The sequence below is a fragment of the Gossypium raimondii genome, chromosome 13 (assembly GCF_025698545.1).
Source record: "Gossypium raimondii isolate GPD5lz chromosome 13, ASM2569854v1, whole genome shotgun sequence".
In the NCBI taxonomy this organism is placed as follows: Eukaryota; Viridiplantae; Streptophyta; class Magnoliopsida; order Malvales; family Malvaceae; genus Gossypium; species Gossypium raimondii.
This window is the reverse complement of record NC_068577.1, coordinates 17,056,245-17,068,946: the sequence shown is the minus strand read 5'-3', so window position 1 is coordinate 17,068,946 and position 12,702 is coordinate 17,056,245.

The window sequence follows — 12,702 nt, the reverse complement described above, 5'->3', positions numbered from 1 at the left end:
AGGAGATTGGATTGGTTTTCTCAATCTACTCCACTGCAACTTCAGGGAGATAAGATTTGATATGATCTGCTCTACTGCAACTTCAGAGAGATAATATCCATCATTCTAATCCACTCCACTACAACTTTAGGGAGATAGGATTTGTTTATTCAGTCTGCCCCACTGCAATTTCAGGGGGATAAGACTTGTTTTCTTAAGTCTGCTCCACTCAAATTTAGGGAGATAAGACTTGCTTTCTTGAGTCTGCTCCACTGCAACCTTAGGGAGATAAGACTTGCTTTCTTAGTCTGCTCCACTGTAACTTCAGGGAGATAAAAGTCACTTTCTTGGGTTTGCTCCACTGCAACTTCAGAGAGATAAGACTTGTTTTCTTAGGTCTGCTTCATTGCAACCTCAGGGAGATAAGACCTGCTTTCTTGAGTCTGCTCCACTGCAACTTCAAGGAGATAAGACCTGATGTGATCTACCCTACTGCAACTTCAGAGAGATAAGATCTATCACCTTAATCCGCTCCATTGTAACTTCAGGGAGATAGAATTATTGGCTTTAATCTGCTCCACTGCAACTTCAGGGAGATAAGATTTGCCATCTTCAGTCTGCCTCACTGCAACTTCAGGAGGATAAGACTTGCTTAATCCAATCCACTCCACTGTAACTTTAGAGAGCTAGGATTTGTGGTTTCACTAATCTGTTCTCTAAGGAACATGACTTGTAAAATTCATTTTATGAACTTAATTATGCCTAGTGATTGGGATGTCATGATCAGAATGAATCAAATGCTCCTAACTAGACATGCATGAATGAATGCAGAATGTCATTTTTTTTCGAGAATGTTCTCTCATTATCACTCAGGTTAACATTACTCAAAGTTCATTAAGGTCTTATCGCTGACGTGCTACAACGACTTTTTGCTCAGCTGGCGTCTCCCAAGAAACACTTAGTCAGATTGCCCCACTGTAACCTTCAAAGTTTAATCCACTGGGACGCAAAATTTGTATCATCTTTCCTTCGTTGTGACCCAAAGGTAGAAAAATCTGGCTTTTCCTCAATTCTCTCCTATCATAATTCAAGGATGCAGATTCTAAAACTCTTTTGGTCCTTTTCACCATTCCCAGGGTGTCATACCAAATTCTTATGCACAAATGAAGAATTTTCTTTTTAAAGGGAACTTCTTCTTATCCCTTGGTGATCATTACTCTTTTGGTTCTTTTCACCATTCCCAGGGTGTCATACCAAATTCTTATGCACAAATGAAGAATTTTCTTTTTAAAGGGAACTTCTTCTTATCCCTTGGTGATCATTGCTTTTTTGTTCATTAAAGCTTTGTCACCAATAAGATATCTTGACAAAATCTTAGACATTTCAACTTTTAAACTTGACATGTTCTAAACAATAGTCCTGCTTCAGGTTACTGTATTATTTAGAAACTTCCAGAGTAATATGCAAAACTTCCTTCGTGAAAGTTTATTAGTCCATTAATCATTATTCTAATGCAACATGCTTGCACCAAGATCATAATACTGACTAAGAAATGAATTATCAAATAAGAATAATAGAAAAGAAATTTATTGAGAGTAAATGTCTTGAAAAGAAAAAGGTATTCAAGAATAGCGAAGAATAAAGTATTACAAGAACAAATAAATTCAGTACAAGTAATATGAAGACTAGATGCCTTGGATATCACAGCTTGAACTTCTTCGTGCAAACTAAGAACCATTTTGAATTTAACACGTGTTTAGGAGATCTATAGTACTTCGTCGATGCCCCAAGATGTCGTCTACCCTTTTCTGTTGATTTAGGTATGGCAAGATCACCATATGCCCCAATCTGATCAATATTTGAGCCGCCCTTTTCGGGTTTTCAACTCAAATCCCCTTTAGTCTCAAGGCGCCCTTTGCGGGTTTTCACCTTGGCCTCTCCTCTTTTTTTTCGTGATTTAGAGCGCCCTTTGCGGGTTTTCACTTTGATCCCACCATTTCCTCCAGGTGAAATATTTCTTGACTGAATCTGAGTTTACAGGATTCGGCAAATTTTTACCATCCATCTCACTCAAAATGAAAGCTCCTCCAGAAAAAGCCTTTTTTACAACATAAGGTCCTTCCCCATTTGACATCCATTTCCCTCTAAAATCCTTTTGTAAAGGGAGAATCTTTTTCAATGCCAAGTCCCCCTCATGGAATTCTCTGGGACGAACCTTTTTGTTATAAGCTCGCATCATTCGTTTCTGGTACTTTTGACCGTGACGAACAGCTTTTAGTCTTTTTTCTTCTATCAGGTTCAACTGATCATACCGAGATTGGATCCATTCGGCCTCATCCAACTTTAACTCAGCCAATACATGAAGAGAAGGGATTTCAACTTCAATGGGTAAAATTGCCTCCATCCTATAAACCAAAGAAAAAGGCGTTGCCCCAGTAGAAGTCCTGATAGATGTTCTATAAGAAAGAAGAGCGAACGGTAACTTCTCATGCCAGTTATTGTAAGTTTCAGCCATTTTCCCCACAATTTTCTTGATATTTTTGTTGGTCGCCTCCACTGCACCATTCATTTTTGGGCGATATGGTGATGAATTATGGTGTCTAATATTGAATTGACAGCAGACTTCCGCTATTGTGCTGTTATTTAAATTCAGCGCATTGTCAGATATGATTCTTTCAGGCATTCCATATCGACATATGATTTCTTTTTTCAAGAACTTACTGACTGCTAACTTCGTGACATTAGCATATGAGGCTGCTTCTACCCACTTAGTGAAGTAGTCAATAACCACGAAAATGAAACGATGTCCATTAGAAGCCTTTGGCGATATTGGCCCAATGATATCCATTCCCCACATGGAGGAAGACCATGGAGAAGTCATAACATAAAGAGGTGAAGGAGGCGCGTGCATTTTATCCCCATAAATTTGGCATTTATGGCACTTCTTGGCATAATTGATGCAATCTCTTTCCATGGTGGACCAATAATATCCGGATTTCATGATCTGTCTAGCCATGGTGAATCCATTGGCGTGCGTTCCACAAACACCCTCATGGACTTCTTCTAAAATTTCCTTAGCCTCTGCAGCATCCACGCATCTCAACAGTACTCGATTCTTTCCCCTTTTGTATAGAATCTCTCCATCTAAGACATAGTCAATAGCTAGTCTTCTCAATGTTCTCTTATCATTCTCCGTTGCTTGATCAGGATATTCGCGATTCTTCACATATAGTAATATATCTTGGTACCAAAGACGTTATCATTCTCCACTTCTTCAATACTGTAGCAGTGGACCGGGATTTCATAAATACTAATTTGAATGGGTTTCATGCCTTCTAATTTGTTCACTTTAATCATGGAAGCTAATGTAGCCAGAGCATTAGCCATCTGATTTTCTTCCCATAGGAGATAACAAGAGGTAATATTGTCAAACTCTTCAATCAATTCCTGAACCAATCTCTGATAACGAATTAACTTGGGATCTCTCATTTCCCATTCCCCTTTTAGTTGGTATATTACCAATGCGGAGTCTCCATATACTTCTAGTATCTTAATTTTCCGCTCTATGGCTGCCTGGATACCCATGATGCAAGCTTCATATTTAGCCATGTTATTGGTGCAACCAAAGTCCAATTTACTGGTAAAAGGATAATGATCTCCATTTGGAGATAAAAGGATTGCCCCAATCCCATCACCTACTACATTCGAAGCTCCGTCAAAGCTTAACCTCCAAGAATGATTTTCTTGAGAATCCTCTTCAGCATTTGCCACACACTGATTTTCTTGAGAATCCTCTTCAGCATTTGCCACACACATCAAGTCTTTATTCAGGAAATCAGAGTCCAAAGGTTCATAATCTTCTAAAGCTCTGCTAGCCAAGAAATCTGCTATCGCACTCACTTTGATGGCCTTCTGATTTACATATACTATATCAAACTTGGAGAGCAAAATTTGTCATCTAGTCATCCTCCCATTTAACGCGGTTGATTCTATCATATACTTTAAAAGGTCTAATTTTAGAATTAGCCAAGTCGTATGGTAGAGCAAGTATTGCCTCAATCTCTTTGTCATCCAGATCTGGGCACAACATAATTTTTCAATAGGTGAATATCTCATGTCACAATCAGTGAATTTCTTATTGAGGTAATATATCGCCATTTCTTTCTTTCCAGTCTCATCATGCTGACCCAATACACATCCCATGGATTTATCAAACACTGTTAAATACAAAATCAATGGCCTATCCGGGCTAGGTGGTGACTGCACTGGAGTATTGGATAAGTACTGTTTTATCCTTTCAAAAGCTTCCTGGCATTCTTCATCCCAAACACCTGGATTATGTTTCTTCAGAAGACGAAATATGGGGTCACATTTCTCGGTCAACTGTGAAATGAACCGAGTAATATAATTCAGTCTCCCTAAGAAACCTCGAACTTCTTTCTGAGTACGTGGTGGCGATAAATCTCGTATTGCCTTGACTTTGTTTGGGTCAATCTCGATTCTTTTTTCACTGACTATGAAGCCCAATAACTTTCCTGACCTGGCTCCAAAAGTGCATTTTGTTGGATTGAGCTTAAGCTGAAACTTTCTTAGTCTTAAGAACAATTTTCTTAGGACCTGTACATGTTTCTCCTCTGTTCTGGATTTGGCAATCATAACATTAACATAAACCTCAATCTCTTTGTGCATCATATCATGGAACAAGGCTACCATGGCTCTCTGATATGTCGCTCTTGCATTCTTTAATCCGAATGGCATCACTTTATAGTAAAATGTTCCCTACAAAGTAATGAATGTAGTCTTTCCCATATCTTTAGGATGTATTTTTATCTGATTATATCCTGAGAAACCATCCATGAAAGAAAACAGCGAATATCTCGCCGTATTATCCACCAAAGTATCAATATGTGGCAATGAGAAATTGTCTTTTGGGCTTGCTTTGTTCAAATCTCTGTAATCCACGCACATTCGTACTTTTCCATCTTTTTTAGGGACTGGAACGATGTTGGCCACCCATTTAGAATATTTGACCTCCTGTAAAAATCCAACATCAAACTGCTTCTTGACTTCCTCTTTTATTTTAAGCACAATATCAGGCCTCATTCTTCTGTGCTTCTGTTGAACTGGCTTACAATCCTCCCTTACAGGTAGGCGATGCATTACGATATCAACACTCAATCTGGGCATATCCTGGTATGACCATGCGAAGACATCTTTGAATTCTTGGAGTAATTTAATGAGGTCTCGTCTTGTCTTTGCGGAAATCTCAGTTCCAATTTTCACCTCTTTTCCTTCTTCCAAGTTCACAATTTCTATTGATTCCTTGTGAGGTAGGATTTGTTTTTCTTCTTGTTCTACCATCCTCAACAAGTCCAAAGATAAACCACAATCTACGTTATCTTCAAAGTCACGGATCCCTCTAAACACATGTTTCGTTCAAAAGGAAATTCTGAGTTTGTAGCGGCATCATTCACGTCATTGATATATAGGGACCTATTATGGTTACAAAACAATGTATGAATTTATGTACAATTATTAGTGTAATATGATTATGAAAGAATAACTTAATATATTTACTCATATGGAAAGAATAAAAGAATATTTGCTCGAAACAATTGCAAAGATGTGTTTTATTAAAATAATGATGTTTGAACATAAGCCTATTTCACAAAAGAGTTCTTATTGTCTCTAGGCTAAAACAACAAGTTGGTTCTGAATATTACTCTGAGAAAGTTCTAAAGACTTCAGGTATTTCTTCCGCAATCCAGTTACTTAGAACACTCCCAGGTTCATAAGGACAAATGTCTAACAAGCTCCCCTCTTCATTTGCATCCTCATTTATGGCATTGATGTGCATATTTTCCAATGTCTCTTCGATGCTTTCCTCAATCAATATCCTTCTCTTAGAATTAATGATCCCTCCAGATATGAAAATTTTAGATATTTATCATTGGCTCCCAATTAATCTCCTCTCCACTTAGACGCGCCCTTCTTCTTTCCTGCCTTTTTTCTAACTCATTTTTTCTCTGTCATTTATCTGACTTATACCCTAAGCCAAAGTGGTTTTGTTTCTCTTTTAGCACTGGAATCTCAATTCTTCCTTGAAGATATTTCCCTAATCCTCTTTTGGGTAAAGCTCCTTTCCCTACCAACAGTTGCAAACCCATCTCTGTAGTTTTGGATATTTTAGGCACTAGAATTTTGCTCCCTTCAGGAATAAATGTTGCATTTACAAACTCCAAAGATTGAAAAGAGCTTTCCATCGATTCGTCATTAGTTTCCACATACGGCGCCTCATTAGATACCGCCACTATGATATCCTCTTCGGCGTTTATTGTCACCAGCCGACCTTCTGATACTAGCTTCAAATTCTGATACAATAATGACAGTATAGCCCAGGCCGAATGTATCCATGGTCTCCCTAATAAGAAATTGTAGGATGGCTTGATGTCCATTACGAGAAAATCCACCTCATAAACTGTTGGGTCAATCAGTAGGGGTATCTCAATTCTTCCATGACCTTTCTTTCTGTACCGTCAAATGCCCTCACTATATTTAGGCATGTTTTCATGTGCAAGCTGTCTACGGGAAGCTTGTTAAGAGTGGATAATGGCAACACGTTCAATGCTAATCCATTATCAATCAACACTCCTGGCAAGGTATACCCATTGTATCGTGTAGTAATATGCAAAGCCTTAGTAGACCCCATGCCCCCAGGTGGTATTTCATCACCATTGAAGAATATGAAATTATCAGCACTGATATTATTAACCAATCGATCCAATTTGTTAACAGAAATATCATTGGCCACATAGGTTTCGTTCAGCACCTTCATCAATGCACTTCGGTGTACTTCTGAATTCAAGAGTAAGGCTAGTACAGATATACGAGCTGGTTGTTTATGCAACTGTTCGACAATACTATACTCACTATGCTTCAAAAATTTGAGGAATTCCACAACTTCTTCCTCTTTCACTAGCTCGTTGATGGATAACACAAACTCAGCTATTTTCTCCTTTTGTTCCACTGTTATGGCCCTTCCTTTCACAGGTTCTGGATAAGCACCTATACCCTGATCCTCTGTAATCTCCTTTCCAGGGACAGTTGTATTGTACTCGTAGTTCCACAGAACTTTCCTACTATCTTGGTAAGAAAAGGTCACAGGTTTCTTAATTATGATATTTGGCATTACTGGTGTTCTCACTTCATCATTCTTTGGTCGTGAGATGATGACGATATGATGAGTTACTTTTGGAACTTCATTGATTCAGATGCACATATACTTCCTTCTTCCTTAACTTCTTCGTAAAACTCCACTTCTTTGTCATCCATCATGCCTTGAACTAAGGCTTTGAATTCTGTACACTCTTGAATCTCGTGTCCCTCCTCGTTATGGAACTCACAGTAGTTTTTTACCCTTCCAAAGCTTCTTTTCAAATCCAAAACAAACAACCCCTTTTCTACCATCTTCTTCCAGACCCATTTTAAAGGAATTATCACTTCTGTGATATCTTCCTTGATTCTTCTACCCATATCTCCATTTATCATGTTCACTCCATTATCATTATGATTAGGCAACGGGTTCTCTGTACTGGGCGAATCATGCAATTTAACAATGCCCATGTCTATGAGTATTTCAACCAGCTTTTTAAACGCCGTACAATTTTCTATGGAATGCCCTATAATTCCCGCGTGATAATCGCATTGTGTGTTTGCATCGTACCATTTGGGGTACGGAGGCTGTAGAGGTTTTAAGTAGTAAGGGGAAACAACGTGTGCATCAAATAAATTTTGATACAGCTCCCTATACGACATTGGAATTGATGTAAATTGAAGCTTCTCTATGTTTTATCTTGTGTCGAGTTCCTGTTTTGATGAACCTTATTGGTTAACAGCCACATTTCTCGGCTGATTCACCGTAATCATTTTTGAATAACCCTTGCTATATGAACTTGTGTTGTTGACCTCATTTTCTTTCTTCTTCGAGGCCGACTTTCTGCTACTTTCTACAGCATCAATCTTCCCACTTCTGATAGCATTTTCTATCATTTCACCATTCATAACTATGTTAGAAAAGCTTTTCGTGGCACTTCCTAACATATGTGTGATAAATGGGGCTTTCAATGTGTTAACGAAAACTATTGTCATCTCTCTTTCTAGAAGAGATGGCTGAACTCGAACGGCAACCTCCCCCCACCTCTGTGCGTATTGCCTAAAACTTTCACTGGGCTTCTTTTCCATGTTTTGTAGAGTGATTCTATCAGGAACCATGTCGATTACATGACTGTACTGCTTTATGAATGCCTGTGCTAAATCTCTCCACGAATTAATCTTGGTACGACTCAATTGATTGTACCACTTGGATGCTGCCCCTGTGAGGCTATCTTGGAAACAATGTATCAACAGTTGGTCGTTATTAACATACCCAGTCATCCGCCTACAAAACATGGTAATATGAGCTTCGGGGCCACTAGTTCTATTGTACTTCTCAAACTCTGGCATTTTGAACTTGTAAGGGAGTACTAAATCCGGAACCAAGCTTAGTTCTTTAACATCAATCCCATGGTAGCTCTCAGTACTTTCCATCGCTCTAAATTTTTCTTCCAGCCATTTATACTTTTCTTCTAGTTTTTTTGGCAATCCATCCTTCATTTTTTCTTTTCTTGCTACTTCATTAAAATCAGGGATAGCAGGATTAACAAGGTTGTCTACGGGGTTAGAGCCTGATCCAGCTTGAAAATTTATTGGTGTTGCAGCACTAGCCTGAAACTCTTGAGGCTTGATGGTCACAGAAGATTTGCGCGGATATGCCTCAACATGCTGAGGGGTAAAGCCAGGGGGATAAACAGGTCCCTCACTATCTCCTTTTTCAACATTGAGCATAGGGCCCTTTCCTTTATCAGTACCTCCGGTCAACAACTGAGTTAATTGAGTCATCATATTCCCTTGAGATTCCATCATTTTGTCCATCATATTCTACTGAATCTTCTCGAGCTGCTGTTTCATCTGCTGCTGAAGCTGATCCTGCATTTCTTTTTGGAACTACTTTAGCCTTTCTAATCTTTGATCCATGTCTTTGGTTTTCGCTCGAGTACTGTAACGATGTTTGGTAGGTTGGTTGGTTTCCAGATTAACTGAGGAGTGATTTAAATCAATTAGAATCTTTTAATATTTTTAAATGCATATGAAGTAATGCAATGCATGAAATAAATGCAAAAAAGGCGTCAATTATGATTCAATTCCATCTAGGAAAACTTTACTAGAAAATAAATTTCTTTATATAAAGTGAATTACAAATAAGGTTTTGCTCTAATACTCAGAACCCTAATCTTTCTAAGTAACAAAGCTAACTCTTGCCCTCGATCTGACTCTAACTCATACTTCACGCTCACCATGTCAGCCTACACCACTAAAGTCTGTATGTGATCAGCCACTTCTCGAATCTAGACCACAGCTTCCCCCATAATATGATTTCTGCTGCTAACTTGATTCTGAAAGTAGTGAACCTGTTCATTATTACGACTTTCATTTGCTTCTAAGTACTCGATCCGGATCTCACAATTTTGTAATGTCGTTTCTAACTCTTCTATTCTTTTCTTCATTTCCTCAATCTTGCTCAAGCTTGCTCTCAATTCTATTGCAGAGTTTCGATTTCGATATTGACGAAGAGATCTTTCCAACTCGATCACCATGTCCTTTAACTTGCCTTTTTTCTTTTGGCTTTCTGACAAACTCTTCTCTAAAGCCTCATTTCGTGTCTGAACCTCTTGGAATTTCTGTTCCCATCTATCGACTTTGTCCTTTTCTTCTCAATTTCGCTGCGCCATCGTTCAAGTTTTTCCCAAACAGTTCTCATTGACAGACACAACTTTTTATAATCTGTCTTCAAACTATCCAACTCCTCCTCAGCCTTGTTTTTCCCTTTTCTTAATTTCTCAGTTTCGAGCTTTTGAACGTCTATGTCTAATCTTAAGTTTATCTTCTCTTCCCCTATTTGTTCTATCTTTTTTTCTAAATCCGTATTTCTTCTTTCAAAATCTTGTCTTATGATTTCCAACTCAGAAGGGACGACCAGCAAATATTCCTCTATTGACTGGCTGTTTTCCTGATTTGACTTAGGTGTATTATCATTGATCCTCCTAACCCACCATTCATTATACTCAAGAGTTGTCATTAGACCCACGGCTAACCTCTTCATCCGGCGAGTGTGTTTCCATGCACTGGATATCTCTTGAATATTTTTTCTATAACCATCATCCCTATATGAGAATTCACAATCAGCTATTCCTTGGGTTGTAGGTATAAATTACCTTGACCTATACTACCTTAACACTAGCAATGGGACATATCCAACAGCTCCCCAAATTCCAAGCAGAGGAACCCAATCAAAATTACCACATCTATACAGGATCTCATCCAGAAGCAACCAAGGGGCTCTCCACTCGATGTCCTCTTCTTGAATGTTCTGAAGCATTACCATCCACTTCTCCTCTAAAATGTTGTCTCTTCTCGGCATGGCTACAATCTCCTTTAGTGGTGAATAATTTTTAGAGAAAACCCGATACGAAACCCTATCAACCTTCCAAAAGTGACTGTGAAACCACGCGAGTAGGAGCTGTGCACATCCAATGAATCTACCCTCTCCCGCTTTCCGGCATGCACTCCATGACCTGAAGGTTCTGCTAAAATTGCTGGAATTGGTGTAACCCTCTTATCAAGCCGGTCAAATAAATCAGTGACTGTTTCATCAACATGTCCCAAAGCTTTGGGAAAGACAACTAAGCCATATATACTCAAAGCAAAGACGTCTACCCCCTTCGTCACATCTAGGTGTGTTAGAATTAAATCTTTCAAACTCTTCCAAGGAATGCACTTGCTATCCCCCTTTTGCTTAATCCGTGCAGCAATCCACTACTCACTCATCCCCGTTATATTCATCAGCTTCTTCGAAAAGGTTGGCACATTTACGGCTCTTGAGTAGACTTTGTCTACTTGAAACTTTGAACATCGAAGTAAAGCCATATATTCTTCTATCGTAGGCACCAAATCGACCTTCCCAAATGTGAAGCAGCTGTAAGCAGGATTCTAAAACTGGGTGAGGGCTCGAAACAAATGCTTGTCTACCTTCACATCAAGCAAATAAGGCAAATCCCCATAATTATTATAAAATAGCTGTCTAACCTCATCATTCCGCTAATCCTAGATTTCCTTCAACTCTTGCAAATTGTTTTGAGTTACACTGATGCTAGTAAAGTCCCATAATTCTGATATATATCCATTAGCCAAACTATCGCATTTCTCTTACTGTGTTGTTTCAGACCAAGTTCGGACAGCTACATTATCTTCCACTTTATCTAGAAACCCTTTTTCCATGATACGCTTTCTATCTAGCAACTAAATATGAATCGACGCCTTTTATAATGAAATGAAATGCCATGTCATGTAATCAAAATAAAACACAAAAAGTCAGTATCATATATAAACATAAAATATAATCAAGAAATAGTAAAACACCTATTCGGATATCTACTAGGGTTCAGTTTAGTTCTACCTAAAGTGGATTCCTAAGGTTCATTATATGAAGTTCGGCTTCTAGGGCAAAGGTACCCGAACCAGCAGATTCCTTGATCTTCACCCATTATAGGCTCATATAGATCAAGTTCGGTTCAGGGGAATACATTTCCCTATGACTATACGGAGATAAAAATCTCACGAAGGCATAGGTACAGATGTATCCCGAAAGCGGTCCACTATCCTATACGGAGGTGAAAACCTCACGAAAGAATAGTTTCTCACTCCTACCTAAAGGGTAAAATTATCCAACACATGTAATGTACAATGCAAAAAAAAAAAACAAGTAAAGTACTTAGATCAATTAAGCACGAAAAGAACGAATGCAAAAGGATCTTATGAATTTAAAACAAATTTCATTTTTTTCGACCATAAGACATAAATTAATCAACTTTGTAGCTCGACTCTCAAAATTTGTCCTCAGCGGAGTCGCCAAGCTGTCAAAACCATTTTTATTTTGTAAAACGGGGTCGACTTGGATTTCGAAAAAAAAATGAAAATGGGAGTCGCCACCAATCTTTTATTGAGGTGTGATTGGATCACCTAAAAATGGCTTTGGTCTACGAGTTTTAGAAAAACGGATCCGGGAGTCGGTTACGTACGAGGAAGGATTAGCACCCTCGTAACGCCTAAAAATTGGTATCTAATTGGTAATTAGTGTCTTAATGTCGAGAGTTGAAAAATATGATCCTTAGTAAAAACTTAAAAAAATGCGTTACTTATTAAGACTCTTCTCATTTCAGAGAAAGAAAATGTCACACCCAATGCGTTAGGGCACGATATTCTACTTCCTCAAAAATGAGTTTGTCCAAAATACTCGTGTAATAAAATTTAAAAGAATATTAATTTTTTAATATTTATAAAGAAATCGCGGCCCAATACATTAGGGCACAATTTCTCAAAATTCTAAACATTGAATATTTCATTTATTATTTTTTAGAAAAAAAAATCTTCATCTCGAGAAATGAACGCGTGACATCCAATACGTTAGGACACGAAATGTTGAATTCCCAATAACAAGCTTTTATTTTGTTTGATTAAAGAGCATTCTCGATAATTAGATTCAACGAAGAAAATTGGAACCCAATACGTTAGGGCTCAATCCTTTCGAAGATCCTAAATACGAGTATTACCTTTATTTTTCAAAGTTTT